Below are 16195 nucleotides of genomic sequence, written 5' to 3'. Positions count from 1 at the left end.
CTTGGGGTATGTGGATGAAACAGTCACTGATTTATTCGACCGGCTCGATAAGAAAGTTACACCAATTCCAGCAATTTTGGCAGGGACTTTCAGGTCATTGAGTGCATACCGGAAGACGAGTGAAGGTAGATTTATTGGATGTGCACAGCTTCTACTCTCATGGTTTCACAGTCACTTTTGGAAGGTGGATAAAGTGTCGTATCGAGTTTTCTCTGAAAATTATTCACCACTAAAGGAGATAGTCGCTACGCCCAGAAGAGATGATATTTTGAAGGAGAAGTGGATAGCAATTCTTTAAAATCTTCGAGAGGAGGACATTGAATGGAGAGCTCCTTGGTTACTTCCAGATGAGATCCTGTATAGGTGTGGTAGTTTTGATTGGGTTCCTTTGCTAGGGGTTTGGGGAGCTACTGGATACGCCCCATTATTGGTGCTAAGGCAATATAGGTCAAGGCAATTTATACCTGCGACCCAAGGGATAGCTGATTGTGAATTTCCGTACAATGATGATGGTTATAGAAAGAAGATTCAAGAGATGGCTAATGCGTGGAAGCAAACTCGCCGAATGAAGGGGCTAGCTGTGGGTCCAATGACAACTCCTGAGTATCATCAATGGTGGGCTAGAAGGATAAATGATAATACACCCAGGTTAAATCAGGAAGAAAGCCAGTCAATAGAAGAGCATTTGCGAGTCATTCCTTCTGAGTTGGAAATTGTAAGACAAGATTTTAAGAGGAAGAACGCGGACTTGAAGAAAAGGATAGAGCAAATGGAGGTAGAAAAGACGAACTTGAGATTGGACATAGACGTTCAGAAGCTTGAGAATGAGAGGTGGAAGAAAGAGAAAAACAAGGCTGATGAGGAACTGGGTAGTCTGAAGACAGATTATAAAAAAATGCGTTTGTCAATGAGAACTGCTGGGCTGGGAAAGACTTCAGAACAATGGCGAGCAGAAATCCAAGAAGAAAAGGACAAAGCCGATGGATGGGAACAGAAATGTAAGGAGATGCAGAGACGAAATGAAGTCTTAGAAAAGAGTTTGTCAGAAAGCCAAAGGGAAAAATGCGAACTAAAGGATAGGGTGATTATGTTGGAAAGATCTCTTCGTCAGTATCGAAGCTGAAACTCTACGATAGAGTTGAAAGCAAGCTTGAGCAAGATTGACGAAATGAAGAAAAGAATTGAAGAGTTAGAAACGGTGCTGCAAAATTGTGAGATTCAGATCAAGCACTTGAAAGCAAACGAAAGTCGTAATAATGAACAGCTGTACCACTTTCAGAGTCAAGTTAGAAACAGAGATCATCTTATCGAGGAAGTTGTGGTCCAGATTCGAGAAGTAGCTGATCAAATACAGACTTTAGCAGTACAGGCTGACACGCTGAGTGTGAATTATGAATTAGAATCGGATCGGGGGCAAGAATTAGCTTTATTACTTAAAAAGATCAGAGTTCTGGGTACTAGGGCAAAGTCTTATTTGTAATTCGCTTTATGTAAAGAAATTTACTTTCTAGTAAGGTTTTCTTATATGGAATTGAATCAAAATTGACATCTTTTTTTTTTACATTCATGCATTGCATTACTTCATATAAAACATTGAAAGATTCTAATTAATTTAAGTCACTCCTCAATTAATCCGAAAATCAACCAATCAACCGAACACCGTTATAGTACCCGAGCAAAGTCAGGAGGCATGGACCAAAGATTGGAGAGAATTCCAAATATATATGAGCCAGCTAACCCAGTTATTGGGTAAAGGGAAAAGCCCAGCGGCTCACTTTGGGGATGATAATGAGGATCCTATATATTCCCCAAATTTTACCTCGATAAGTGTCCAAGCCCAACCAGACACATGTCCACAAGAGGCACTCTTTACCATCAGATCCCAACAATATTTGACTGGTACATCGACACTAGTATATCGCTTGACAGACTCAAAATCTAATCCTGTTGCTCTTGACAATTCATCAGAAATAAAACAGGCGAAGATAGAACACCCAGATACTATAAAAGCCTCAAGGAAGAAAGGGAATAAGGGGAAAAATGAAGGCAGATATAACAAGGGTCACTTAAGACCAATCGCTGTGAGCCGGCTAAAGACAGAAATCACCAGCCATCAGGGTCTTTTAAAGCAAGAATCATATGTGAAGCCAGGTACTGAAAAACTCCAGTTCACGCCAATTCCAATGTCGTACAATGAGCTGTATCAAAGCTTATTCGATGCGTACATTGTTGCACCTTTCTACTCAAAACCCCTACAACCTCCATACCCTAAATAGTATGATACAAACACGCAATGTGATTATCATGCTGGAATTATGGGGCACTCGGTAGAGAATTGCATTACCTTTAAAAAGCTAGTTGAAAGACTCATCAATATAGGCATTGTCAAATTTGATGGTTCATCCAATGCAGAAAATTTGCTACCCAATCATATCGATGATGAGGTGAATGCAATGTATGAAGAAAGGTTAAGAAACGTTCACATCAATGCCGTGCATGAAGACAACTGAGAAGAGTCCTTATTAGATATTCGACCTTATCAACTTGGAGGTTCCTAAATAATTGGACTGCAAAAAAATCTCTGTAGTTTTTAAAGCTTGTTTAGAATAATGTTCAGAACATTCTTGTCGCTTTTAGCCTAAAAACGATAGGAATTCCTTTGTGAAATAGGCTCATGTCTGAACATTATTATTCTAATAAAATACATCTTTGCATTTGAGCTAATATTCGTTCATTCTTTGCGAGTAATTATTCTTTCATTCTTTTGGATTTTCTTCCACATAATTATATTGTACAAATAATCATTCGTAAATTCATACATTCTTTTGTATATTCTTTTGCAATTACTATGGGTCCTCAGATATTAATGACATGAGTGGCGATGCTACTGAATCAGAATCTCCTTCCGAGCGAGACATGTGTTTAGAGGGATCTCATAACTTTGAAGATGTCATAGATCGTAGCCTATTTCTAGACCTGTTAAAGATGGTAGAACAAGTCAGAAAATGGATCTCACCCTACAAAGAATTATCAGGATACATGACTTCTCCTTATGTGGGACATGGAGGTCATTTGGTCGATCTCGCCAAAAGAGTTTGACGGTCATCAATTCATCTTTGCGATCGTCAAGTACTTTACTAAATGTGTGGAAGCTACTTCGTATGTCAATACTTGAAGAATCATATGGAACGCCAAAAGGATCATATCTGACAATGTACTAAGATTGAACAACAGCACAATATCAAAAGTTTGCAGTCTGTTCACGATTAATGCCATATTGCCCAAAGAAAAGACAGCAAAAAAAGAACTACTCTGCTGGGGCAATGACTTTCTCTTGGGCCCATCGTGGTTTTGCCTATTGAAGACAAGATTCTTTCACTCTGAGCTTTTAGATCTAATTGAAGAGGAATGTTCAAAGTTATCCATCATGGTCAAATGTGCCAAAAGAAAATGATGCGAGCTCAAAAAAAAATGAATGTGATAAAAAGAAAAAGAAAAAGAAAATAAAATGGAGAGGCTAAGGTGAAAACCCACAAAGGGCGCCATAGACCAAATGTGGATTTGAGTTGAAAACCCGAAAAGGGCGACTCAAATATTGATTAGAATGGGGCAAGAGGTAATCAGAGTAGCTCAAATTACTGATGAAAATAGGATAGACAGTGGTCTTGCTATACCTGAATCAACAGGAAAGGGTATGCGACATCTTGGGGCATCAACAGAGTACTGTAGATCTCCTAAGCACATGTCAAACTCAGAATGGTCTTCAGAAAGTTTGTGCAGAGAAGTTCATGCTGCGATATCTGTGGCACCCAATTTTCATACTATTTATGTTGAATTTGTTGTTCTTGGAATACTTCATTCTTTTCCAAGATACACATTCCCAATCAATTTCTTTGTTATCCTTCTTTACTATTTTTGATAATTCATTCCTTTCGAGCTATGCTCAGAACTAACTTTATTTTTTTCATTGTTATGACCTTTTTGCAAGCATGTTGCATTGGAATAATGATTAATGGACTAATAAAACTTTCACAAGGGAGGTTTTGCATTTTACTCTAGAAGTTTCTAAATAATACAGGAACCTGAAACAGGACTATTGTTTAGAAAGCACCAAGTTTAAAGGCTAGAAATCTGAGAAGGAAGAGTCTAAATTAAGACTTTCTCTTTGAATTTTTTTGTCAAAAACATTAATTGAACAACATGACAAGATGTCAGTTTGGTGACAAAGCTTAAATGAACAAGCAAGTAATGATCGCCAAGCAATAGGAAGAGGTTACCTCAGAGAAGAGAGCCTTCATTTGCGCATGAGCCTTTGGTACGATACCCTGGGAATGGTGTAAGAGACCAGAAAAATTTAGATCCTGTATCCTTGAATTGTGATAGGAGAGGATTGAGGAAAAGCCATATATTTCTACCCTTGGGTTACAGTGGGAGAAAATGTTACGAATTTTGGCGTCCCAGTGGATTGAACTTTAAAGTTCACAGTGGGGGACAGCCTGGCTAAATGTTTCTTCAGAAAAGCCAGTCAAGCAAGAGGGCGTTGTAGCACGTCAGTCACAAAGCCTTAATAAACTTCGAGTAATGACAACCTAAGCGGGATCATTCTCGGAAAAATAAATTTTGCATTCATGCAAACACCATTCACACATGTCTAGTTATGAGCATTTGATGCATTTTGATCATGCCATCCTAATCATTAGGCATAATTAGGTTCACTATACAGGTCATGTTCTCTGGAGAACAGATCAGTGAAAATAGTAGATCTTGCCTTATTGCATCGAGCGGAGCAGATCGAAGATGACAAGTCTTATCTCCCTGAAGTAGTAGTGGAGCAGATTAAAGTCGATAATCCTATCTCCCTGAAGTTGCAGTGGAGCGGATTAAAACCTCAATTCTTATCTCTCTGAAGTTGCAGAAAGCAGATTGCATCTAGTCTTATCTCCCTGAAGTTGCAGTGGTGCAGACTAAGTAAGCAAGTCTTATCCTCCTGAAGTTGCAGTGGGGCAGACTGAAGATGGCAAGTCTTATCTCCCTGAAGTTGCAGTGGAGCAGATTAAAGCCGATAATCCTATCTCCCTGAAGTTGCAGAGAGCAGATCGCATCTAGTCTTATCTCCCTGAAGTTGCAGTGGAGCAGACTAAGTAAGCAAGTCTTATCCTCCTGAAGTTGCAGTGGGGCAGACTGAAGATGGCAAGTCTTATCTCCCTGAAGTTGCAGTGGAGTATATTAAAGCCGATAATCCTATCTCCCTGAAGTTGCAGTGGAGCGGATTAAAACCTCAGATCTTATCTCTCTGAAGTTGCAGAGAGCAGATCGCATCTAGTCTTATCTCCCTGAAATTGCAGTGGAGCAGACTAAGTAAGCAAGTCTTATCCTCCTGAAGTTGCAGTGGGGCAGACTGAAATTGGCAAGTCTTATCTCCTGAAGTTGCGAGTGAGCAGACTAAATAAGCGAGTCTTATCCTCCGAAGTTGCGATAAAGCGGTGAAGATGGCACTAATTCTATACTTCGAAGATATACCAAGGTTCAAGACGATAGGACAAAATCGGGCATTTTAAAGTCTTTGCTCTGTTCTGTTACACGACAACGAGCAAAGAGGGCAATATAATACCGATTTTGGCCGGGTAAAAGGCCCAATTACAAGCAGCCACAAGGCCCAAACCGAAATAAACAGAGGCCCAAAATTAGACCGGTCGAGTAATTTCAGAAACCCTAGGGTTTCTGAGGGAGCCTCCCGCCGCAAGCCAAACGCCGAATCTCCGTGGTCTTCACCTGCAAAGGAAACAAACAATACAAGGAAAGAAATAAACAGCAAAGAAAATCAAAGATTCGTAAATCAAATCAAACGAGATTTGTTTCTTTATTTTTCATTCGGCTATAAAATAGCCATTGTAATACTGTAAATGGGGATCTCAAATTGGAAATCAATAAAAAGAAAGCAAATATTCTCACAGCAGGGACAGAGAGCAAAATCGACCAGAAAGGTTGACATTGTGCAATTTATATTTGTTATATTTATTATTTTCATTCTTTCCTACATACAAATAAAATAAAAAGAAGTAAAGGAGAAAGAAACGACCCGAGTGGTGCCCAAAATCGTAGTGAGCACTAGGAACCGAAAGGTTTCTCGGAGATTTGATGTTCTTCCGGTGATATTTTGAGGGTTTTGGGGCCAAAAATGGGCTTAGGAGCTTCGGAGGAGCCAGATATGAAGTTTTCCCCGTTTCTAGCCACCGCAGACGGCGGCGCCGGCGTCGGAGATTGGCGGCCGGCGCGGTGGCCGGTGACCGGCCAATGATCGGACGGCTAAGAAGGGGGGAGAGTTTTTTTGAGGTTTTGAAAGTTTTTTTTTAAAAGATGGAAAATGAAGTTTTTGAATAGATTTTTGGCTTAAATAGCCTAGTGAAACGACGTCGTTTCACCAGGCCTCCCCAGATGCCAAAACGACGTCGTTTTGGGGAGGCCGACCGACTCCGACCCGACCCGGCCTAGGATCCGCGTGTTTTTTTAGCGGAGGGGTAAATTGCATTTTTAGCCCCTCCACTTTTTAATATACTTTCAATTAGTTTTTTTTTATTTTTTTAAATCTGACCTTTAATTTATTTTAAATTCCGATTTAATCCGTTCGAACGGCGCCGTTTTAGAGGAGAGGGAAAAATTTCCCTTCCAGCCCCTCTATGTAATTCGCGTGTTCGAATTAGTCCCTGGGGTTTCATTTATTTACGGATTTGCCCCGAAATTTTTCAATTACGGTTCAATTTGGTTTTTCTTATTATTTTCTTAATTAATTTTAACAATGTAATTGTTTTTTTTATTTTTTAAATTATTTTGAAAAAAACACATGTATATGTTTTTTATACGCATTTATATTTTTAAAACTAAGATTTTATTCACATTTATATGTATACATATTTTGGATTTTAATAATGTTGACATCATTTAATTTTTATTTTTTTATGTTCTCATAAGTACATTATAACTTTTATAAATTAAAGTTTTACATGAAAATTTATATGTATGCCTCTAATTCTTCGTAATTCCATTTATTATGTTTATATTGCTCATTTATTTAATATATTATATGTCATTCGTTATTTATTTGTTCATATATTTGCATTATTTCTATGCTATCGTAGTATTTATTATTGCATTATATATTTAATGTAGCATAACATTACATTTTTTTATTTTTTTTAAATCAAACTTTTTTCAAAATGGAGATTCTTTTAATCAAAATAAGAGCTCATTATTGGGAATTCAACACGTTGTGTCCTAACGTATTGGGTGTGACGCATTGATTTCTCGAAATGAAGATTTTTTTTAAAATCATAAAGGAAATATTCCGAGTTTGGGATTCTAAAGGAATCGTGCCCTAACGTATTGGGTGTGATTTCTTAAATCTTGGATAAGTGGATGTTCCTTTAAAGTTTTTCATTATACGAGTATTTTTACCTAACTCATTTTGGAGGAAATTAGAATGTTGTGCCCTAACGCATTGGGTGTGGCATTTTTGCTTCTCTGGATTGAGAAGGGTCTTAATACGTAACGTTTTAAGTTTTTAAAGATTATATGTTTAAAATTTTCGACCTTTAGACACTAATTAATTAACTAGGTACCAATTTTGGGCGTTACGAGGGTGCTAGTCCTTCCTCGTACGTAACTGACTCCCGAATCCATTTTTCTAAAACTCGTAGACCAAAGCCGTTTTTTAGGTGATCCAATCACACCTCAATAAAAGATTGGTGGCGACTCCCAATTTTTATTTTTTTAAGTCGACAACCCAAAATTTTTTGTTTTGAAAAAAATGGTTTCGACACTAATTATTCTTAATCTTTTCTTTATTCTTTAGTATTTGCATGTCTTTTGCTTGAATTACAATTGTTCAGGTTTGTTAAATATTCTATCAGCATTTATAGCTAAGAATGATTACCTTGTTAATTAGAAATTTAATCAATTGATTGGTTCAAAAATTTATGACGAACTGCGTAATTGTTTATGCAATATGGGCATGTGAACTAACTTAAATAAATTATGGTTGCGCGTTTGTTTGTTAGAATTGGGTATATTTCGTTGTTAATGCTATTGATAGATTAAACCTTAAGCGATCGTTATAGGATTGTTTGTCAATAAGGAAAATAATTAGTAGCAACTGTCTTGATTATCGAGAAGGTAAGAAGATATTAGGTTGTTAGTTGATCGCCGACAATCACAATCAATTTATTAAAGAACATTGAAATTATATTTTACATCAATGATCAAACCCTTGAATCAAACAGAGATTTTGCTTTGATTAGAGTTTCGTCATATTGATTTTCTCTAAACTTTTAATTTATCACTTTCTTTACTAAGTTTTAAATTTAGTTTTCTTCAAATCTTAGCTTTAATTTTAAGTTTTCTTTAAAAAAACCTCCTTTTTATTTATTTTAATTAACGGAATAAAATTACTACTAATCTTTGTGGATTCAACCATTAATTACAAACTTTTATTTATTTAAGTTTTATTTTTGTAGGTTCACTACACCAAAACAGGCTTTTAGCGGCATTTTTCGCGGCGTTTGGATACAAAACGCCGCTAAAGATCGATCATTAGTGGCACATTATGAAAAATGCCGTTGAAAATAAATATTACCGGCGTTTTCGGGAAAGCGCCGCAAAAAACCTAGCGCAACGACGCCGTTTCAAGAGCATTTGGTGATTTAGCGGCGTTTTTAAGTAAGCGCCGCTAGTGCTCAGGTTTTTACCGGCGTTTTTAAGGAAGCGCCGCTAAAAACCTAAGGCCAACGACGCCGTTTTCTGAGCTTTCGGGGATTTAGCGGCGTTTTTATGAAAGCGCCGCTAATGCTCATGTCTTTTAGCGGCGTTTATGGGAAAGCGCCGCAAAAAATCTAAGCTAACGACGTCGTCTCTTGACTTTCGAGGTTTTAGTGGCGCTTTATATAAAGCGCCACTAATGCTCAGGTTTTTAGCGGCATTTTTTGTAAAAGCGCCGCTAAAAACCTAAACCCAACGACGTCGTTTTCTTAGCTTTAGGGGTTTTAGCGGCGTTTTTAAAAAAGCGCCGCTAATGCTCAAGGATTTAAAATAATTTAAAATATTTCTTAAAAATTGAAAAATTAAAAAACTATTATTTAAAATATTTTTAAAGTTTTTTGGATACATTACTGATTTGTTAGTTTATATATTAAATAATTTCTTATATAATCGTAAAAGAGGTAGTATTAAATTTAAAAATATTGAATTAATTATCATTATAGTTTATGGTTTAGAGTTTAAGGAGTAGGTCAGGGTATGAATTTAGGGTTTGAGATTTAGGGCTTAGGGTTTAGGTGTTATGCTTTTGGGGTTAGTGGGATTTAAGAGTTAGGAATTAAGGATTTAGGGGTTTAGGGTTTAGGGGTTAAGGATTTAGGGTTTAGAGTTTGAACGGTAAAGTTAGAGGTTAAGTTTAGATTAAATATCTTTTATTAATTTTTATATGAAATATGTTATTTAAGTTAATAAGAAATTTAATATATTTAAATTTAATATAGTTTATATTATTTTAAGAGATATATAATAGATAGATGATCGATCACTTTATGCATGTAGATTGATACATGTGTCAAATACTTTTAAATATTACATAATATTTTTAAATAACATTTATTTACGTAAAATTTAAATAGTAAAATTATATAATAAATTTTTTTAGGGGTTTTGCTTTAGGGGTTAGGGAGATTTAGGAGTTTAGGGTTTATGCTTTAAGGGTTAAGGGGGATTTAGGGGTTATGGGTTAGGAATTTGGGAATGAGGAGTTATTAATTTTTATATTAAATACTTCTAAATATTACTTAAAATATGAATAATTATTAATGTAAAATTTAAATTAAATATACAATAGATAAATAAATGAATAATTATTAGCAAATGTTTATTGCATTTTTTTGTGGCGTTTTTCAACAAAATGCCGTAAATTATCTTTAAATTGAAAACGGCGTTGTTTCAGTTAATCATTTGTGGCGTTTTTTATGAAAACGCCAGAAAATTTACTTATATTTTAATAAAACGGCACCGTTTGTTTCTGTACATGAAACTTTAGTGGCGTTTTTTGCTAAAACGCCGCAAATATGAACACAATATCCGCAATTACTTATAAATAAATATAAATAATTTAGTCGCGTTTTTGTATAAAACACCGCAAATAGTATTTGAAAAATTGAATAAAATGGAGCCGTTTCATGAAATGAAATTTGTAAGATTTGTGGCATTTTCTTTAAGCGCCGCTACATGAAATGAAATTACACCGGCATATCTCCATCAACCCAATTTAACTTAAAAATATAGCATAAATTTAAAATTGTAATACATTATTTGAATAATATCAATAATTTATAAATTCGAATGTTGATAAAGTTTGAATATTAAAGGTTATGCTTTAGGGGTTAGGGAGATTTAGGGGTTTAGGGTTTATGCTTTAAAGGTTAAGGGGGATTTAGGGGTTATGGGTTAGGAATTTGGGAATTAGGGGTTATTAATTTTTATATTAAATACTTTTAAATATTACTTAAAATATTAATAACTATTAATGTAAAATTTAAATTAAATATACAAGAGATAAATAAATAAATAATAAAATTTATTCAAATTTTAGCAAATATTTATTGCATTTTTTTGTGGCGTTTTTCTACAAACGCCGTAAATTGTCTTTAACTGAAAACGGCGTTGTTTCAGTTAATCGTTGTATGTTTTTATGAAAACATGAAAATTTCTTATGTTTTAATAAAACGGCCTTTGTTTGTTTTCGTACATGAAATTTTAGTGGCGTTTTCTACTAAAACGCCGCAAATATGAATAATATCCGCAATTACTTATAAATAAATATAAATAATTTAGTGGCGTTTTTTTAACAAACGCCGCAAATAATATTTGAAAAATTGAATAAAACGGAGCCGTTTCGTGAAATGAAATTAATTTAGTGGCGTTTTGTAAAAAACGCCGCAAACAATATTTGGAAAATTGAATAAAAGCGAGCCGTTTCATGAAATGAAATTTGTAAGATTTGTATGCGTTTTCTTTAAGCCGCTAAATGAAATGAAATTATCTTGGCATATCTCCATCAACCCAATTTAACTTAAAAATATAGCATAAATTTAAAATTGTAATACATTATTTGAATAATATCAATAATTTATAAATTCTTGATAAAATTTTAATTATACACCCTTTAAGATTTATAAAATTTATTAAATTTTAACAATTAAAATTAATGTATTAAATATGTAACATACTTTTAAATAATATTATTGAAATAATATTAATAAAGTCATAACAATGTACCTGCTTAAAAATAATGTGATATGAATGTATCAAATTCATAAATATATATCATATAATTTGAAAACTTATAAACTTATTAATATATATTTTAAAAGTGAATAATTAGTGGCGTTTTCCTGAAAAACGCCACACAATCTAAATATTAGTGTCGTTTTGCCAATAAACGCTGCAGATAATATAATATAAATTGAACGAAACAGCGCCGTTTCACTTAACGAATTAAATATTAGTGGCGTTTATTCTCAAAACGCCGTAAATGTTGTAAAATTAGTGGCGTTTGGTTGTAAGCGCCAGAAAAGTTGGAATTGAAAACGGGGTCGTTTTAAACATATTTCAGTTTTGGACTAAATCCCCGCCCCCAGCACCAAATCCCCAATCAGTCGAAATCCCTAAATCTTTTTTCTATCTGCGATTTCTTCTTCAATTGAAAAGCTTCTTACATCCGATTTCTTACATCCGTTGTTCGGTTTCTTGCAAACTTATAAGGATTATTTAGCTTCATTGTTTCGGTTTCTTGCTAACTCACATAACCCAGACAGAGAAGACGGAGAAGGTTCGATTTCTCGATTTAAGGTTCGGATTTTCTGATTTCTTCCCGATTTCCCGGTTTCTTCCCGATTTCCCGATTTCCAGACAGAGAAGACGGAGAAGGTTCGGTTTCTTTCTAACTCACATAACTCAGTATTTAAGGTTCGATTTCCCGATTCTGCGCATTTAAACATTGGGTTTTTTTGTGTTTGTTAATTTTTTTGTTTGTTATTTATTGATGACCCTGAAATGTCTTGAAATCGTCTTCTCTGTGTATAGGGTTTTCAATCGTTTCATTTTTCTTCATCGTCGCGAAGGTACACTATAGCTTTCACTTCTTTTATACTGGGAATGATTTCATTGGTTTGGAGTAAATGTTATGTTGTTGGTGACGACGGTTTGGAGTATGCATCAAATGCTTTCATTTCTTTTCTGTTGGTGTCGATGAAATCATGTGGTTGTTTTTTTAGATGAAATTTTGCCCCTGTAATTTAGGTTTTACCGAAATTAATTGATAAAAAAAAGTTGTTACAAGTTTATGAGGGGATGACATTTGCAGGTAATGAATTCGATTTTAATGGACCGGTTTTGAATTATAATTGGTTTTTGCAGCTAAGATGATACCTTCTACTGGTTTTTGCTGCTAATTCCCAAATTCCTAATATGGACTGGTTTTTCCTATAATTATAATTCCAAATTCCCAAACGAGATCCTAAAAAAAATGGACTGGTTTTTGCTGCTAAGATGGTACCGCTTCTATTGATTTCTGCTGCTAAATGGGAAATAGCTCATCCATACCATTTACTTTCTCATCATAATCTGGTTTGCACATTATGCATAATCTGGTTTTCCATATCATTTAAGCATATGAGTGTCTTTAAATCACTATTTTTAATTTAAGAATGTGAGTTAAAATATAATGTTGGGTTCTTATCTATATTCGGTTTGTATTTTAAATTATAATGTTCTAACTATGACTCGTGAATCGGATGTAAACTTATTCATAACCACATTTAGACTTTGCTTAAATCACAATTTCTACCTCATGTGTTCGGTTTTCTTTGTTGAAAATCAATTCTTTTACTTGGTAACCTTTCTTTTAGCTTAGAAAGGATTATGAACACAGAATTTTCCCTTTATCATGTTTTTTCTGCAGTAGCATCGTGCAAAAAACGCAATCATATAATTAATTGAAAAGAACTATGAGTTTTTTAAAAACATAGGACTATGAGATCTCGGTTTTATTTCACATATGAAAATAACTAATGTTATAAACAATGGGGTAATTTTATGTAAAATTTGAAGGTTTTATTTCACCAAAAGATTGCTATAAATAATTAATTTATTAAAGAGTATACCTTATAATTAATTTTTGTTGTCATGTTATCATAAAAGATAAAATAAAATATAAAAAATATGTGGAATATTAAAATATAAAAAATATTGGCTATTGTGACTTAAGACAACAGGTGAGATGTTAGATTGAAGCAAATGATATTAGGCAATGAAATATTGGGTTAAATAATATTATATTAAAATTATTATTAAATATTGTTAATAATTATATTAGTAATGTTATTAAATTATATATTATTTTATTTTAACAATAATTATGTTAAAATATAATTAAATTAATTATTTTGTTTTTATTATTTATTAAAAATACTTAACAATAATCTTATTAAAATGTAATAACAATAACTGACACTTGCACATTACAAAACTTACATAACCTAAATAACCTACATAACTTAAATCTCTTACACAACTTACATAACCTACATAATACATTTAACTTACATAACTTACATAATACATAATAACTTACAACTTCACAATACATTTAACTTACAACTTACATAATACATAATAACTTACAACTTACATAATACACTTAACTTACAACTTACTTAATACATTTAACTTACAACTTACATAATACATAATAACTTACATAATACATTTAACTTACAACTTACATAATACATTTAACTTACAACTTACATAATACATTTAACTTACATAACTTACATAATACATTTAACTTACAACTTACATAATACATTTAACTTACAACTTACATAATACATTTAACTTACATAACTTACATAACTTACATAATACATAATAACTTACAACTTACATTACATACATTACTTTCATAACTTACATAACTTACTTAATACATAACTTACTTAACTTATACACGTACATAACTTACATAATTCATAGATAATACATAAATATATATCATATGATATACTCACATAACTCATTTATACTTACCATTGAACAACTTACCATTGTAATTTCGGTGAAAATCGACTTCAAGATCTAAGAAATGGACCGGTCTTGGATGAATTTGTCAAGGGTAGTTTACGGTTATCGAAATGGAGTACGACTTTTCTAAATTCGCATTTCAATATGCAAGCCAAGAGAACATGATTCTTTGCCCGTGTAAGAAGTGTGTCAACATAAACTGGCATTATCGTGAAGTTGTATACGAGCATCTAATTGTTGATGGGTTTGTTCTGGGTTATAAACAATGGTTATTTCATGGAGAATGCCCGCCTAGTACTTCCTCTTCAAGGATGGATGTAACTTATCCTGATACTGCTTATCATCAGTCTGATAGAGGGGATGACATGGAAGGTATGTTACGGGATGCATTTAATATGCACAATCATGGTGTCGAATCATTCCTAGCGGACTTTATGGCCTCTGATGATTGTAATGTTAGTGGAAATGCTTTTACCGAACCGGGAAGTAGTGTTCGTCATGAAGAGCCGAATGGAGAAGCGGCGAAGTTCTACGTGCTACTTAATGACATGAACGAAGAACTGTATGAGGGATCAAAATTTTCAAAGATGTCCTTCTATGTTCGTCTTTTTCAATTAAAGTGTTTAGGAGGGTGGACCGGAAACTCGTTGACAATGCTATTAGAGTTTTTGAGAGAAATGTTCCCGTTTGCAAAAATCCCTCGGTCATGCAAAGATATGAAGAAAATGATAAAAGAATTGTTCTGCACGGTGTTGAAGGATATAAAGGTTCCAGATGCGTATGCATCAAATATATCTCGATGTGTTAGTGTTAAAGATCGAAGATTATATTCGCTAAAATCACATGACTATCACATCTTGATGCAAGATTTATTGCCAGTGGCTCTACGATGTTGTATGTCCAAGAAGGTGACGTCTTGTATAATTGAACTATCCAACATAATGAAAGTCATTTGTGGCAAAGTTTTGGACGTTCAAGAACTTCAGAAGGTACAGGATCGAGCCGCTTTGACTTTATGCAACATGGAGAAAATCTTCCCACCTTCCTTCTTCACCATTATGGTTCACTTGATAATCCATCTCCCGCACGAAGCAATTCTTGGCGGACCCGTTTTCTATCGATGGATGTATCCCATAGAAAGGTGTTAATTAAAATTTTTAAATTTTTCCTTCATTCACCTCTATGCCTTTAGTTTCAATAATTAAGAAATGTTGTATATTGTGTTTAGGTTTCTATCCAAATTAAAGTCTTCTCGCTAGTAACAAGCGATATCCGAAGGATCGATTCTTTGAAGGCTACTTAAGCGAAGAATGTATGACCTTCTGCTCAAGATATTTGGAAGATGTTGAAACAAGGTTAAACAGACCAAATAGGAATGTTGGACTCACGGACCATAACTTATCCGATACTTATTTGTTCCAAAGTTTTGGAGAACCAATCGGAAAAGTTGAAATTGCAGAATTAGATCATTTATCGTGGGTACAAGCACATCGATATGTTCTGTTTCACCACGAATTATTGGAACCTTTACGGAAGTAAGTTCTACAAATTTGATAAATATTTATCAAACTAATAACTGTTTATCTTCTAACAAAGATCACATTTTTTTAACACAGTTAGTACAAACAAATATTGAGATCTCGTTTGCGCTCCCGAAGAACACAACATCGAGATATCAATAAGTTGTTTACAGAATCTTTTTATGAATGGTTAAGCCCAACGGTATGCAGTTCGAGCTTCCGCTTACAAATAATAATGTTTTCTCATAACAAATGAATTACTCAGTTTACTTTCCATTCAATAGGTTTGGAGTGGGAATAACGTAAGCAGCGATGTTAAATGGCTCTCCCAAGGTCCAAATCGAGTGGTTAAAAGATATAGTGCGTTCCTCATCAACGGATTTGATTTCATACAAAATATCGCGAGAGGTTGAGGAGAACGCAAAATTGTGGAATAGTTGTCAATTCTGCAATTACAAGTTATGCTAGTGCTAGGGACAATAATCCTGTCGAGGGAAATGTGGAATATTTCGGACAACTTACTGACATAATTGAGTTGGATTACTACGGCA

At 34.0% G+C, this 16195-nt stretch overlaps 1 pseudogene; it reads left to right on the top strand.

Moving 5' to 3' along the window:
* The first annotated feature begins 1006 nt into the window (after window positions 1-1006).
* Window positions 1007-2510, top strand: LOC128039803 (uncharacterized; annotated as a pseudogene).
* The last annotated feature ends 13685 nt before the right edge of the window (window positions 2511-16195 follow it).

The sequence above is a fragment of the Gossypium raimondii genome, chromosome 1 (assembly GCF_025698545.1).
Source record: "Gossypium raimondii isolate GPD5lz chromosome 1, ASM2569854v1, whole genome shotgun sequence".
Classification (NCBI taxonomy): Eukaryota; Viridiplantae; Streptophyta; class Magnoliopsida; order Malvales; family Malvaceae; genus Gossypium; species Gossypium raimondii.
This window is presented reverse-complemented; position numbering and strand designations above follow the sequence as displayed.